The sequence below is a fragment of the Mustela lutreola genome, chromosome X (assembly GCF_030435805.1).
Source record: "Mustela lutreola isolate mMusLut2 chromosome X, mMusLut2.pri, whole genome shotgun sequence".
NCBI classification, from domain to species: domain Eukaryota; kingdom Metazoa; phylum Chordata; class Mammalia; order Carnivora; family Mustelidae; genus Mustela; species Mustela lutreola.
The window spans coordinates 99,194,028-99,207,695 of NC_081308.1; the positions used below are offsets into that span (position 1 = coordinate 99,194,028).

Below are 13,668 nucleotides of genomic sequence, written 5' to 3' on the forward strand. Positions count from 1 at the left end.
ATCAAACTAAACAATTTCTGTACATCAAAGGGCACAAACAAAGTGAAAAAGTAGTCTATGAAATGGGAAAAAAATGTCTAAATCACTATATCTGTTAAGGGGCCAATATCCGGAATAGGTAAAGAACTCCAATGAGGAAACGACAACAAAAACAAAATAACTTGATTTCAAAATTGGTCAAAGTCCTTGAGCAGACATTTCTCCCAAGATGATGTACAAATGGCCACTAAGCATATAAAAAGATGCATAACCTTACTAACTGTTAGATAAATGCAAATCAAAGCCACGGTGAGATGTCATCTCATACTTCTCAGGATGGGTACTATTAAAAGAAAAACTAGAAAATGACAAAAGTTGACAAGGATATGGAGAAACTGGAACCCTTGTGCACGGTTGATGAGACTATAAGATGGTACAACCACTCTGGAAAACAGTACGTGGTTCTGCCAAAATTTCAAAATATGACAGCTGTATACCCACATTCATAGCATTATTCATAACAGCCAAGACATGGGAGCAGCCCAAACGTCCATGGATGGATGAATGGATAATTAACATGTGGTGTATGCCTACAATGGAATATTTTTTACCGTATTATTTTTAACGACCAGCATTTATAATATGAGGGCCAGCGCTTCCTCCCCAACTCAAGTTTATAAATTTTTGATTGGCTTATGAGACCAATAGAGATACTTCTCTCATCTGATTTGGTTTCTGGAAAGTCTTCATTCAAGTGCTCAATGGTCATTTCAATCCTGGCCTTTGAGAGAGACAAAAACTCAGCACAGCTTTTCACATCTTTTTCTTTGGCATCCACCTGAACAGTATATTTATCCTCTGGCACAGAAAATTTAAGGGCATTGAACTTCTTCTCAAAGTTCTCTACCAAGCCACTTTTTGCCACATTGGCTTTGTAGTAAGCCCAATTGTTAGGAGGTGGATTCTCAGGGAGAGTAGCCAACATGGAGGTAAGGTGTTCATTCTAGGATTTCGGGGAGTTAGCAATGGCCTTCTGGTTTGGGGCCTTATGATTGCCACAAAAGTTACCCAGTCAATGACTGTTAGAGCAAGTTCTTAGACCATCTTGAGAGCTTCACTGACCCTGGCAGCCCACAGCCCCCCACCCCCAATGGAATATTATTGAACCTTTGAAAGGAAGAGAATCCTGTCACACACTACAACATGGGTAAACCTTGAAGGCGTTATGGCGGTTGAAAACAAATGAGTCACAAAAGACAGTGTATGAGTCCATCTCAGGTACGTAAAGTAGTCAAATTCATCCAAATAGAAAGTAGAATGGTGGTTACCAGGAGCTGAGGGAAAGGGGAAATGGAGAGTTGTTGTTTAATGGGTATAGAGTTTAATTTTTCAAGATGAAAATGTTCTGGAGATCTGTAGCACAACAGCGTAAATATACTTACTACTACTGAACTACACTTTAAAATGGTTAGGATGGTAAATTTTGTGTCACATGTTCTTAACCACAAAAACGAAAACATTTTTAGATCACATGCCATACAAACACAGACAACAGGCCAGACTTGGTACACAAGTTATACTTTGTCAACCCTTCCTCTGTGGCCCAGCCTCAGGAAAGTTCTCCCAAGTTCCATGCCCAAGGGAGCTCTAAACTGAAAGAATCACACAGCTTTGGAGAACGTAATGGAACACCTGTGGCAGTGGGCAAAAGAATCCTTTCTTCTTTGAACACCTGACAGTGGAAACAATGGCAGGAAGACTAGCAGAGTTGGAATGGGAGCCATGAAGTGGAGACTGGATAGTGGTGGGAGGAGGATGCATAAATGCTGAGGAATTTGAAGGCCTGCCTGGAGGAAGAAGACTGTGTGTGGACATTGACAGTCCATTGCTCACCTTACCCCAGGATGGTGTAGTTCACTTGAGCAGGAGTTCAGCCATTCATTCCCTGTGTCAACCTAGGCTAGTCAGTGCCCCTTGACTTCCCTTTGAAAGGGGGAGGGTTGGACAACATCCCTGGCACCCCTCCTAGCCTTAAAAACCATAAGACACTATCTGACCAAGCTGGTACCGTGCCAATGTCTTTATCCCTTCATTAGAACAGCTTTCAAGACCAGAGACCCTCCGTGTCTCCTATGGAGTTGACATTTTTTTGTTTACTCTAGTTAAGTAGGGGTAAAAAACTAATTAGAGTCTATGGAGTCCCAACTAACTCCATTTCCACAGCTGGGCCTTCTCTTGATACCTCAAGTTCCCTTTCCCCTGGGAACCTGAGGAAATCGCGCAGACAAGGAAGGGAATTGGGGGCCATTGTTAATGTGTCTGTCAGTCCCACAGCAGCAACCTACTCCCACTAAAAATCTCTGATGTTTCTTCCAGTTCTTTAACAAGAATGGTTGGGGACTGGGTTTTGTTTATAGGAAGAATTTAAGTCTTGGTGTTCACTTTGAAAAATTACCCTTTGGTGTGACAGCCTTGTCCAGAATGAGAGCCACATTGCTTTAGCTTTTTAAAGACTTCCTCTCCTCCCTCATCCGTGGCTGTGCAGGGAAAAGCAGGCGTTCAAAGGGACTCACAGAGCTTCCTCCTGCCAGTTGCTCACCAGGCACTGTGTTCCAGAAAGGAAGAGGCTGCCTCGTTCTTGGCCTCTAGGGCGTTCTGGGAGAGGGCTTTGGTGAATGGTAGTCCGGTAGCGGTCTCATTTGCTTTGCCGTTTGTAGCGGTCCCATGGTGTGTTTATTTGAATCTTTCACTCATAACTGGCTTGCCTTCGTTTCTGGCCTGAGGAAGCTCCAGTCAGAATGGAAAAGTTCAGCCACACTGCTCAAGTTCAACGCCCTGAAGTGGGAAATCACGAGCGATCAAGCGAGCGTGGAGACTGTGAGACTAGGTTAGGCTTTTCAAAGGAAATGCCTTTCCCTGTGGCTTGCTTTTATATACTGCTGGGGCCGGCTGTCCTGTGAACTTCAGGTTTGCTCAGAAATGTTCCTGGGGTGATTTCATTGCCATGATGTTTTGTCCCAGAGAAAGGAAGCTAAAAACTCATTGACTAGCTTGGTGCCATTCATTAACATGTTACACAAGAATCTTAATAATAAAAATAAAAATCTTAGGTCAGGAAATGCCAAATGTTGGAGAGGATGTGGAGAAAGGGGAACCCTCTCACACTGTTGGTGGGAATGCAAGCTGGTGCAGCCACTCTGGAAAACAGTATGGAGGTTCCTCATAAAGTTGAAAATAGAGCTACCCTATGACCCAGCAATTGCACTACTGGGTATTTGCCACAAAGATACAAATGTAGTGATCTGAAGGGGCACCTGCCTCCCAACGTTTATAGCAGCAATGTCCACAATAGCCAAACTATGGAAAGAGCCCAGATGCCCATTGACAGATGAATGGATAAAGAAGGTGTGGTGTGTAGACACACACACACACACACACACACACACACACACACAGGAATACTAGGCAGCCATCAAAAATGATATCTTGCCATTTGCAACAACATGGCTGGAACTAGAGGACATTATGCTAAATGAAATAAGTCAATTGGAGAAAAACAATTTCACGCATATGTGGAATCCAAGAAACAAAACAGAGGATTGTAGAGGAAGGGAAAGAAAAATAAGATGAAAACAGAGAGGGAGACAAACCACAAGAGACTCTTAACTCTAGGAGACAAACAGGGTTACTGGAGGGGAGTAGGGGATGGGGTAAATTTGTGATGAGCATTAAGGAAGGTGCTTGATGGAATGGGCACTGGGTATGATATGCAATCAATGAATCACTGAACTCTACTTCTTTTTTTTTTTTTTTAAAGATTTTATTTATTTATTTGACAGAGAGAGAGCACAGTAGGCAGAGAGGCAGGCAGAGAGAGGGGAAGGGAAGGAAGCAGGCCCCTGCTGAGCAGAGAGCCTGATGCGGGACTCGATCCCAGGACCCTGAGATCATGACCTGAGCCGAAGGCAGCGGCTTAACCCACTGAGCCACCCAGGCGCCCTGAACTCTACTTCTGAAACTAATAATACACCATATGTTAGTTCATTGAATTTTTAAAAAGATTTTATTTTTATTTATTTGACAGAGAGAGAGAGAGATCACAAGTAGGCAGAGAGGCAGGCAGAGAGAGAGAGAGGAGGAAGCAGGCTCCCCGCTGAGCAGAGAGCCCGATGCGGGGCTCGATCCCAGGACCCTGAGATCATAACCTGAGCCAAAGGCAGAGGCTTAACCCACTGAGCAACTCAGGTGCCCCTGTTAATTAAATTTAAATAAAATTAAAAAAAATACAAATTATTAAGAATGACATATTAAGCCTGCCATGCAGGCCCAAGGCATGATTGGTTCTACACTACTTGCACCTACGCATTTCTGTTTCACCCAACAAGCAGAGTAAGAGTTTTCTCCCCACTTTACCAGTAGTGAAAATAAGGCCAAAAGAAGTTAAGTGACTTGCCCAGGGTGGCGGTTAAGCTAAGGCTTAAGACATGTCACAGAATGTGGCGCTGCCTACCTTTTCTCAGAAAAGGAGAGGCGTTGCCTACCACGGGGCTTACAGTTCGGCCTGGAGGCAGGAGTAGTCATTCAAACGGCAAAATACTTATGCACTGGTTGTTGCAGTGTGGCTGCCCTGAGCCCTTCCAGTGGTTGTCCAGATGGTCCCAGCAAGGGGGAGTCCCGCTGGTGCCAGCCAGCTCCCTCGTGCAGGCTCCCATCCATATGCATCCAAGTGACCAGAGGAGACAAACATCGGCTACAGGAGAACCGCCCCCCCCCCCAGCAGGAACGCTGGCTCACCAGGGTGCACATAGGGTTAAGGTTAGAGAGGTGGTTCTCCATTATCTGCCAGCATGCCCCTCGAGTGCCCCCACTAAGCCACTGATGGGAAATCAGCCTCCCCAATACAGCATACCACTCCTGAAATGTTATTTATCTATTTATTTGATACAGCGTGTGCAAGCAGGGGGAGAGACAGAGAGAGAAGCAGACTCTACGCTGAGCTCAGAGCCCAATAATGGGCCTCCATCCCAGGACCCTGGGATCATGACCTGAGCCGAAATCAAGAGTCAGACACTTAACCGACTGAGCCACCCAGGCGCCCCCTGAAATATTTTTGATATCATTCAGATTTCTGATCCAGAGCCAACAGCAGAACTCTGAAGTAGATCCCTGTGTCTGAGAGCAGAGCACCCCCAAAGAGGTGTCTGGTTCCTCTCGTTTCCCCGCCCCTCCCCCATAGTTGGCTTCAGGTCACTACACTTCAGGGTCAACTGCGGGCTAGAGCTTCTCAGGCACTTCCTCTCTTGCTTGTATCCTAACTCCCTACCTAAGCTGTCAGAGTCTGATTTTTGGAAGTGACTGGCGAGGGTTACCTATACTTAAAGACACCAGGTATGGGAGGTGGGAGAAGAGTTAGTTTTCAACAGTTGTTTTTCTCTGCCCTCAAGTTATGTCATGTAATAAACGCCTACAAAACAAAGCGGCTTTTTGACTGTTCGGTGTTTCCAATGAGCACTGAAACGTTCCTAAGATCCACTTCTAATGTGTGATTACCTCCTATTCCCCAGGAAAATAGAGAGTCATATTTAATACAAGAAATATGTTGGGGAGGAGGGCATTCCCTCCCCAGGCATAATTTTTAAAATGGAAATAAGATTCCGTATCATGTGGTTAAGAGCATAGGCTTTCAATTTCTTTTTACAAGTGGCAAGAAAAAAAAAAGAGAGAGAGAGAGAGAAAAGAACTCTATAGATGAAAAGAGACTTCAGAGACCTATTAACCAAATGCTATTATATGAGCTAGACCTTGTTTGAATCATGAAACTGCTGTGAAAAAAAGAAAAAAGGGAAAAAATACAAGACAGTTGGGGAAATATGAACATGGACTGGATATTTGATGAGACTAAGAAATGATTATTATAGGTGTTATGTGTTTTAAGAGAGTCTAAGTCTTTTGAAGACATATCCTGAAATATTTACAAATGAAAATATGAAATTCTGTGTGTGTGTGTGTGTGTGTGTGTGTGTGTGTGTTGGGTGGTAACTGGATGGGGTATGGATGAAACAAGACTGTCCATGATTTGTTAGTTGTTGAGGCTGGGTGATAGACACATGGGATTAATGCTACCTTATCTACTTTTGTTTATGTCTCAACACTGTAATAATAACAAAGACTTTTTAGATGAGACCATGAGGTGATTGATGTCAGGCCTCCATGAATGCAAACCTTGGGTCCACTTCCTAGCCATGTGATGTCCTTAGAGAATGACCCTAACTGTCCTCATCGGGAAGGCAATGCAAACGTGAAGTCTGGATGAAATAATATATGTCAAGAATTGAGCAGGAGCCTAGCACATAGTAAACAATCAATAAATAGTAGATCCTCTTATAGCCATTCATTTTGTCTAGTTTTCTGAACCTATAATTGCAGGTCCTGAGAGAATTTACACCCTAAGAAGCTCTTGCCACTGAAGTAGAAGAATTTTGCAATACACGAGATGTCTACTGCTGTTTTCCAGATGGGGAGCATGTCTGGTAGCAGCCCAAATGGAAATAATGGCAAAGAATTAGGCAATTGGTTCTAAGAAATAAGAAAGTCTTGCATGGCAGCACTCAGCCTTTAAAAGCCTCTCTGAGAACACACAGTACTTGACATTTATTTCTACCTGTTTCCCCCTCTCCATCTCGCCCATACTGCCCAGAGTTATGCGGAATACAGATGAGAGAAAGCCTGGTTTGTCCTTGCAGCCGGCTAGGAGTCCATCCTGGGCACAGCCTTCGTGTTTCATGTGGGACTAGGATACTCTGTAATAGTACGTTAATTCTTCTAACAAAAATGTACCAGATGCTTACTGTGTGTTGGAATACTGTGAGACATGTAACATGTAAGATCTCAATATCTGGCCCAACCCTATTTTATTTTATTTATTTATTTGAGAGAGGGAGAGAGAGAACGTGAGATGGGGGAGGGTCAGAGGGAGAAGCAGACTCCCCGCTGAGCAGGGAGCCCAATGCAGGACTTGATCCTGGGACTCCAGGATCATGACTTGAGCCAAAGGCAGCTGCTTAACCAACTGAGCCATTCAGGTGTCCCCGACCTCATCTTAGACATGAGGAGATAGAGGAATTAGAGAGATGAAGTGGCTTGCCCAGAGTTCTACAGCTAGCAGGTGACAAAGCTGTTATTCTGTGTGTGTGTGTGTGTGTTTTTTTTCCCCAAGATTTTATTTATTTATTTGACAGGGACAGCACAAGCAGGGGGAGTAGCAAGCAGAGGGAGAGGGAGAAGAAGACTCCCTGCAGTGCAGGACTCTGATGCAGGACTTGATTCCAGGACCCTGAGATCATGACCTGAGCCGAAGGCAGATGCTTAACAAATTGAGCCACCCAGGTGCCCCCAAAGCTGTTACTCAGATCAGAGTTATCAGATGCAGAAACCATGTTCCCTTGATTAGCTTGACCCTAGTAATCCTTTCACTATTTATGTGTATCATGTATGCAACACACCATGTTGCATACATGAAGTACATACAACTTGTATTAAAATAAGAATACAGAAACTATGTCCTTGACTTCTAAGTCTTTAACTTCATATCCGTTACCTGAATAAGGAGTAGGCACAGAAAGTTCTAGGTGATATTTTTGTTTCTCTCTCTGAGCTTCATTAATATATCAAAGATTCCTTCCCAGCACGGTTTATTTATGTTGGGAAAGCCGCGATGCACAGAGGGAAAGGCACTTTCAGATGGGCAGGGTCCTGCATTGATTTCCATTGGGTTTCCATGAACTTGAAAGAAGCACAGAACCTTCTTTTGCTGTCGGGTCATCCCTGCTTCCCAAGGCCACGTGGCCTACGTAAAGGAGAAAGTTGCAGAACAAAGAGGCACTTCATGTGCAGGCTCCCCCCCACCCTGAGCTGCACACGAGGGGGTCCAGGGTGAGAGAGTAACATGGAATCCATTGAGCTCGGCTGTGAGGGAGAGGTGGGCTGCCAGACAGGCCCCTTGCCAGCTCTGAGTCATCGCAGGCTTCTGAGCCCAGCCAATTTACCTGCTTTTCAATAAGATCTTTATTTGTCCTTCTATTCTCGTCAAAAGCTGTTGTCATTTCCTTTTCTGTCTGGAGACACTGGGAGCTGCCTTTGGGCGGTATGACCACGCTGGGGCCCCTTGTGCAACCCCCAACTCACCCAGATGAAACATCTCTTATTTGATAGAGAGAGATCACAAGTAGGCAGAGAGGCAGGCAGAAGATGAAACATCTCTTAGAATTTCCCCTTGTTTGGCTTGTTCTTCCTTAGTGGGCAGAAAGCGTCCTATTTCTCGCATTTCCAGAGATTTGGCTATGCAAGTTCTTTATCGGGTCAGCGAGCAGCTTGGGTGTTGGGCTACATGCTGTCTTGTGGAGACCTATGGAGTCATAGGAAACTCTCATCTTGAGGGATGGGGTGGACAGACAAGTAAACAGAGGGTCATAATACAGGATGGCCCATTCTGCGAAGCAGAGGCAGTGTCAGTGGTTGAGAACATACATTTTAAAATCAACAGTCCTGGTTGAAACCCCAGCCTTGCCACTTATTTCTTAGGTTATGTCACAAAATCGCCTATGTTTCTTCTAGAGCATAAGGATAATGGATGTACATAAGTACAAGGCACCAGACCTGCATGGATGATCAGCAGAACATCTGTATCTGACTACTGGGGTTCCAGCAAGCCAGGATGTTGGGATTAGTTAATAAGATAAAATTTTATCCTTCAGAGTATCCTATGGTGAAGGCAGGTGGCCAGCAGGTGGATGGTGAGGGTTTCCCCTTGGGACTAGAGGAGCTGGCCATGAGCGCTCTGGTTCAGGGTTCAAATTCCTAATCCATAAAGGGACCTAGAGAACAAAGGAGACCTCGGTCCCAGAGGATATCTGTGGCTGAGTTTGTGGAGGAAGGGTATTAAGGAGGACTTGAAGACAGGGATGGAGGTAGAAACAATATGCTAGATAGTAACTAGAATATGGGGGAAGACACAAAGCAGGATGGGAGCCATGCTCACAGTAGCGGAGCTGGCAGGCATGGCAGCCATAAGAATGTCCTTCTCAGATATCTCGCTGCTGGCAGAGGGACCAAGCTGCTGCTGTCTTCTGAGATCTTCACTGCCTTTGCATTGAGGTCACACTTCCTACAGACTGCACCTGGGCAGGGAATGGGCACAGTAGGGATATTAGACAGGTCTGTTCTTGGGAGACACTGGGCTCCTTTGACTGTTGACTTTGTCTCAAAGACGCCATGATGAGATGCCATGTCTCAAAGACACTTCCCTCTGACTTATCTCCCTCCCTTCCCTCCCCCCTCCCTCCTTCCCTTCTTTCTTTCCTTCCTTCCTTCCTTCCATCTTTCCTTCCCTCTCTCCTTCACTCAAGGTCAGACCTGCTTTGCATTGCAGTACATACTGGTAGCGCTCCCAGACTCTCCCCTGCCTTCCATTTTCTATCACGCAAGTTGCCCCTAATAAATTTCTTATGCTTATTTAAAAGATTTTATTTATTTGTTTATTTATTTATTTATTTAGAGAGAGAAATAGTACAAGTGAGGGGAGGGGCAGAGGAGAGGGAGAGAGAGAATCCCAAGAAACTCTGTACTGAGCCTGGAGATCACATCCTGAGCTGAAATCAAGAGTCAGTCGCTCAACCAACTGAGCTACCCAGGCACCCCAGATTTCTTAGGCTTTTAATCCTATCTTTTTGCCTGCTTCTTGAAGTTCCTGGACCAAAATAGGTGTGGTTTACGGGACCTCAACTGAAAAGGAGAGTTTCAGTGACAGAGAGTACATTGGACAGTTGGCCTAATGTTTTCACAGTCCATTTCAGGAAGAACGTAGATTTATTGGGTAAATCTCAGGGCTCAGGCACAGTGTTAGGCTCTAGGAAGACAGTAAATGAACAAGATTAACAAACAAGATGCCCTTATGAAATTTTTCCGGAAAGACAGCAGAGATTCAGTAAGTAATCAAGAAAATATTTTTGTTGCTTTTTAAAAAATAAATCTAGGGACGTAGCCCAAACCCTTTACCACGGCCAACAAGTTTTCATAATCTGGCTCCTACCCATCTCTCCATCCTCCTTTCTCACCAGGTCCGTATTGCACTCTGCACCAGCTAGCATGAAATAATTGCATTCCCCAGAGCTCTCCATCTTCTTATGTCTAGGCTTTTGCCCAAGATAACCCTCACCCACCAGCCTTCGACCACATCCACATCCATCCACCAAGCTTGGCACAGTCCTCTCTGAGCAACTGAAGGTGCTCCTCCTCTGTACTCCTATAGCACCCTGTACCCTTGTCATTGATTTTGTTCCAGGCAAGTAAGTAGAAAACGGCAGAAAAGGAAGATGCCAGGGACAAGAAATAGGCATTCTTGTTTTCCAAATCAGTTGGCTCATATTTAAGAAATGGTATCTCCACTCTTTATGCTCAAGCTAAACTTGACTTCTGTTTTGTTGCCGAGACTGCTAACTGCCTCCCCACTACCTGTTCTTCCCTGCCTCTTTGCTATAATGAGCCTGGCTAAAAATATCTCTATTTCATAGTCTCTTGCAGATAGAGGTGGACAGTGACACATGAGCAGAAGTCTCAGGGTAGGGTTTCTGGGAAGCCCTTTTTGCCTTTGATCCTCCTTTCTACCCACTGTCTGGTATTTGAATGTGATGCTTAAAGTTCCAGCAGACATCTTGGGACCATGGGGGAAAGGTCAAGAGAATTACAAACAGCCCTGACATTCTTTTTTTTTTTTTTTTTTTTTGTTGGATTTTTTTTTTAAATTTTTTATTTTTTATAAACATATATTTTTATCCCCAGGGGTACAGGTCTGTGAATCACCAGGTTTACACACTTCACAGCACTCACCAAATCACATACCCTCCCCAATGTCCATAATCCCACCCCCTTCTCCCCAACCCCCTCCCCCCGGCAACCCTCAGTTTGTTTTGTGAGATTAAGAGTCACTTATGGTTTGTCTCCCTCCCAATCCCATCTTGTTTCATTTATTCTTCTACCCACTTAAGCCTCCATGTTGCATCACCACTTCCTCATATCAGGGAGATCATATGATAGTTGTCTTTCTCTGCTTGACTTATTTCGCTAAGCATGATACGCAGCCCTGACATTCTTGAGATGCTAAACCAACACCAGCAACCGCCTACCTTTGGACTTCTCATTACATGAGACAAATAAACCCTCATGTGCTTCAGCCACTGTGATCAAATTTTCTTTTTTCTCTTTCTTTCTTTCTTTTCTTTTCTTCTTCTTTTTTTTAACCCACGGATTAATGCAATTCTGAACCAATCTACCTCAACAAGTTCTGTTCTTTTCTCCCTAGCTGTATTCATGCCTCCTACTACCCTTTCCCCTCAATCTCTGCCTACCAAATCTTTTTCTTTTCTATTCTTTTTTTTTTTTGAAGATTTTATTTATTTACTTGAGAGAGAGAGAAAGAGAGAGAGAGAGAGCATGAGCTGGGGGAGGGGTAGAGGGAGAGGCAGACTTCCTGCCAAGCAGGGAGCCCAGTGTAGGGCTCAAAGCCAAGACCTGAGCTGAAGGCAGATGCTTACCTAACTGAGTCACCTAGGCGTCCCTCTGCCTACCAAATGTTCTCCATCACTGAAGACTCAGTTCAAACAACAGCTGCTTTATAGGATTTAATTTTATCCCCTCCAAATCTAGGTGTGCTATTTCCCTCTTTTTGACTCATTTTTATCTGGACATCTGAACCTCTTTTGTGAAATGAATATATATATATGTCTATATATATTCATTTAAAATTAGGGAAGTTTATGATATACTCATATCACATTCATATATATGAATGAATGAATGAATGAATGAATAATATATATTCACATTCATATACATACATAATTCTGTCTGTGTAATAAGTATTAATGATCTTATTTGTGTTGTATATTTCTTTACATTTTTCTGCAACAAATAGCACAGACACATAGTAGACATTTAGTAAATCTTTGTTGAATTAAATATAAACTTGCAATAAAAACATAACTTTTGGGGGCACCTGGGTGACTCAGGCATTTAAGCATCTGCCTTCAGTTCAGGTCATGATTCCAGGGTCATGAGATGAAGTCCCACATCGGGCTCTCTGCGTAGCGGCAAATCCACTTCTCCCTGTCCTCTCCCTCTGCAATCTGTCTTGCTCTCTTTCAGATAAATAAATAAAATCTTAAAAAAAGAAAACATAACTTCTCTGGGGTGCCTGGGTGGCTCAGTCAGTTAAGTGTCTGACACTTGATTTCAGCTCTGGTCATGATTTTGGGGATGTGAGTTTGAGACCCGTGTCAAACTGTGCACCCAGCATAGAGTCTGCTTGGGATTCTCTCTGCCCCTCCCCCTGGTTGTGTGTTCTCTCTCTAAATAAATAAATAAATAAATCTTTTTAAAAAATCTTTTTAAATACACACATTTAACTGTTGACAACAGTATTTTTTGGAAGCAACTACATAGATAAAATATGCCTTCAAATGATAATATTCTATCATTGATTTGGAATATGGAATTATTCACATGACAATGGAGGATATACTTCTATTTCAGTATATATTGACATTCTTTCATTTCAACTCTTATTTATTGAATGTCTCCACTATAAAGCCACGGTGTGTGAATGTTTGAGGGGGAATAACATGATCAGAGCTGAAACCTGGAGATTATTAAAAGCCCAGGTGATTGTGGTGAGACGCCCAACCAAGCGGGGTCAGGGAGAATAGGAAGAAGAAACAAGCCTGTACTCTTTGACCCAATCTCTCAGGCACAGAAAGGTTATTTGAAGGTCTGCCATTCATGCTCATACCAGATATTGGAATGTTCTTGAATATTGCATGCCTCAAAATGATGTAGATAAATCAGAAGAAAGAGCTGACCATATGTGTTTAAGGGGATATTCTGATGAAAGCTAAATATTTATTCCAAATTTTTCAAAAGTGACCATGAGACAAATAGCTGAGGAGAGCTCATTAAAGAAATCATCATCACACAAAAGAAACCTCCTTCCCTCTGTTCATGGCCCATTTGGCTCATGTTTATTACAGCCTTAGTCACATTGGATTGCAACCTTTTATTTACATTTCTTCCCTAATTTTAAGTCCAAGAGTTATGCATTAAACATCTTTGGATCCACCCAGCACCGTTGTCTGACGTATAGCAGATACTCAGTGATTACTGATCGTCACCTTACTTGATGTGTCTGCAACATTTAGAGTTATTGACCATGGCCTTGCTGAAACATACTCCCTCTTCGCTTTCCAGACACTGAATCTTCTTTGTTCTTCCTCCTTCCTCATAAGTCATTTTCAGTTTTCTTGGCCGGTTCCTCTTCCTTCCAACAGCCCTTCCAGTTCTTCAAGACACTGAGATTTTTTTTCCGTCTCGTTTCATTTTTATTAAATCTCAGAAAGTTATCACCACCTTATCTCCTTGAATAGATCATTCCTTTAACATTCTTTCCACGCTTGCCTTTTTAAACTTAGTTAAGATGTATTTCAGACATTTTGCCATCTTAAGCTCATTCAGACTTTTTTCCTCCCCATATCTTTGCCTCCTCGTGTTTTTGACTACGTAAAATCATCTGACCTGTTTTCCGTGCCACAGATTCTCTTTGGCTCTGTTTAATCCATCAAGGGAGGTTCTAGTTTTCTACTT

The 13,668-nt window shown here is 43.4% G+C and overlaps 1 pseudogene; it reads right to left on the bottom strand.

Annotated features, from left to right (window-relative positions):
• Positions 1–653: 653 nt before the first annotated feature.
• LOC131821038 (ATP synthase subunit d, mitochondrial-like) lies at positions 654–10,154 on the bottom strand (annotated as a pseudogene).
• Positions 10,155–13,668: the final 3,514 nt, after the last annotated feature.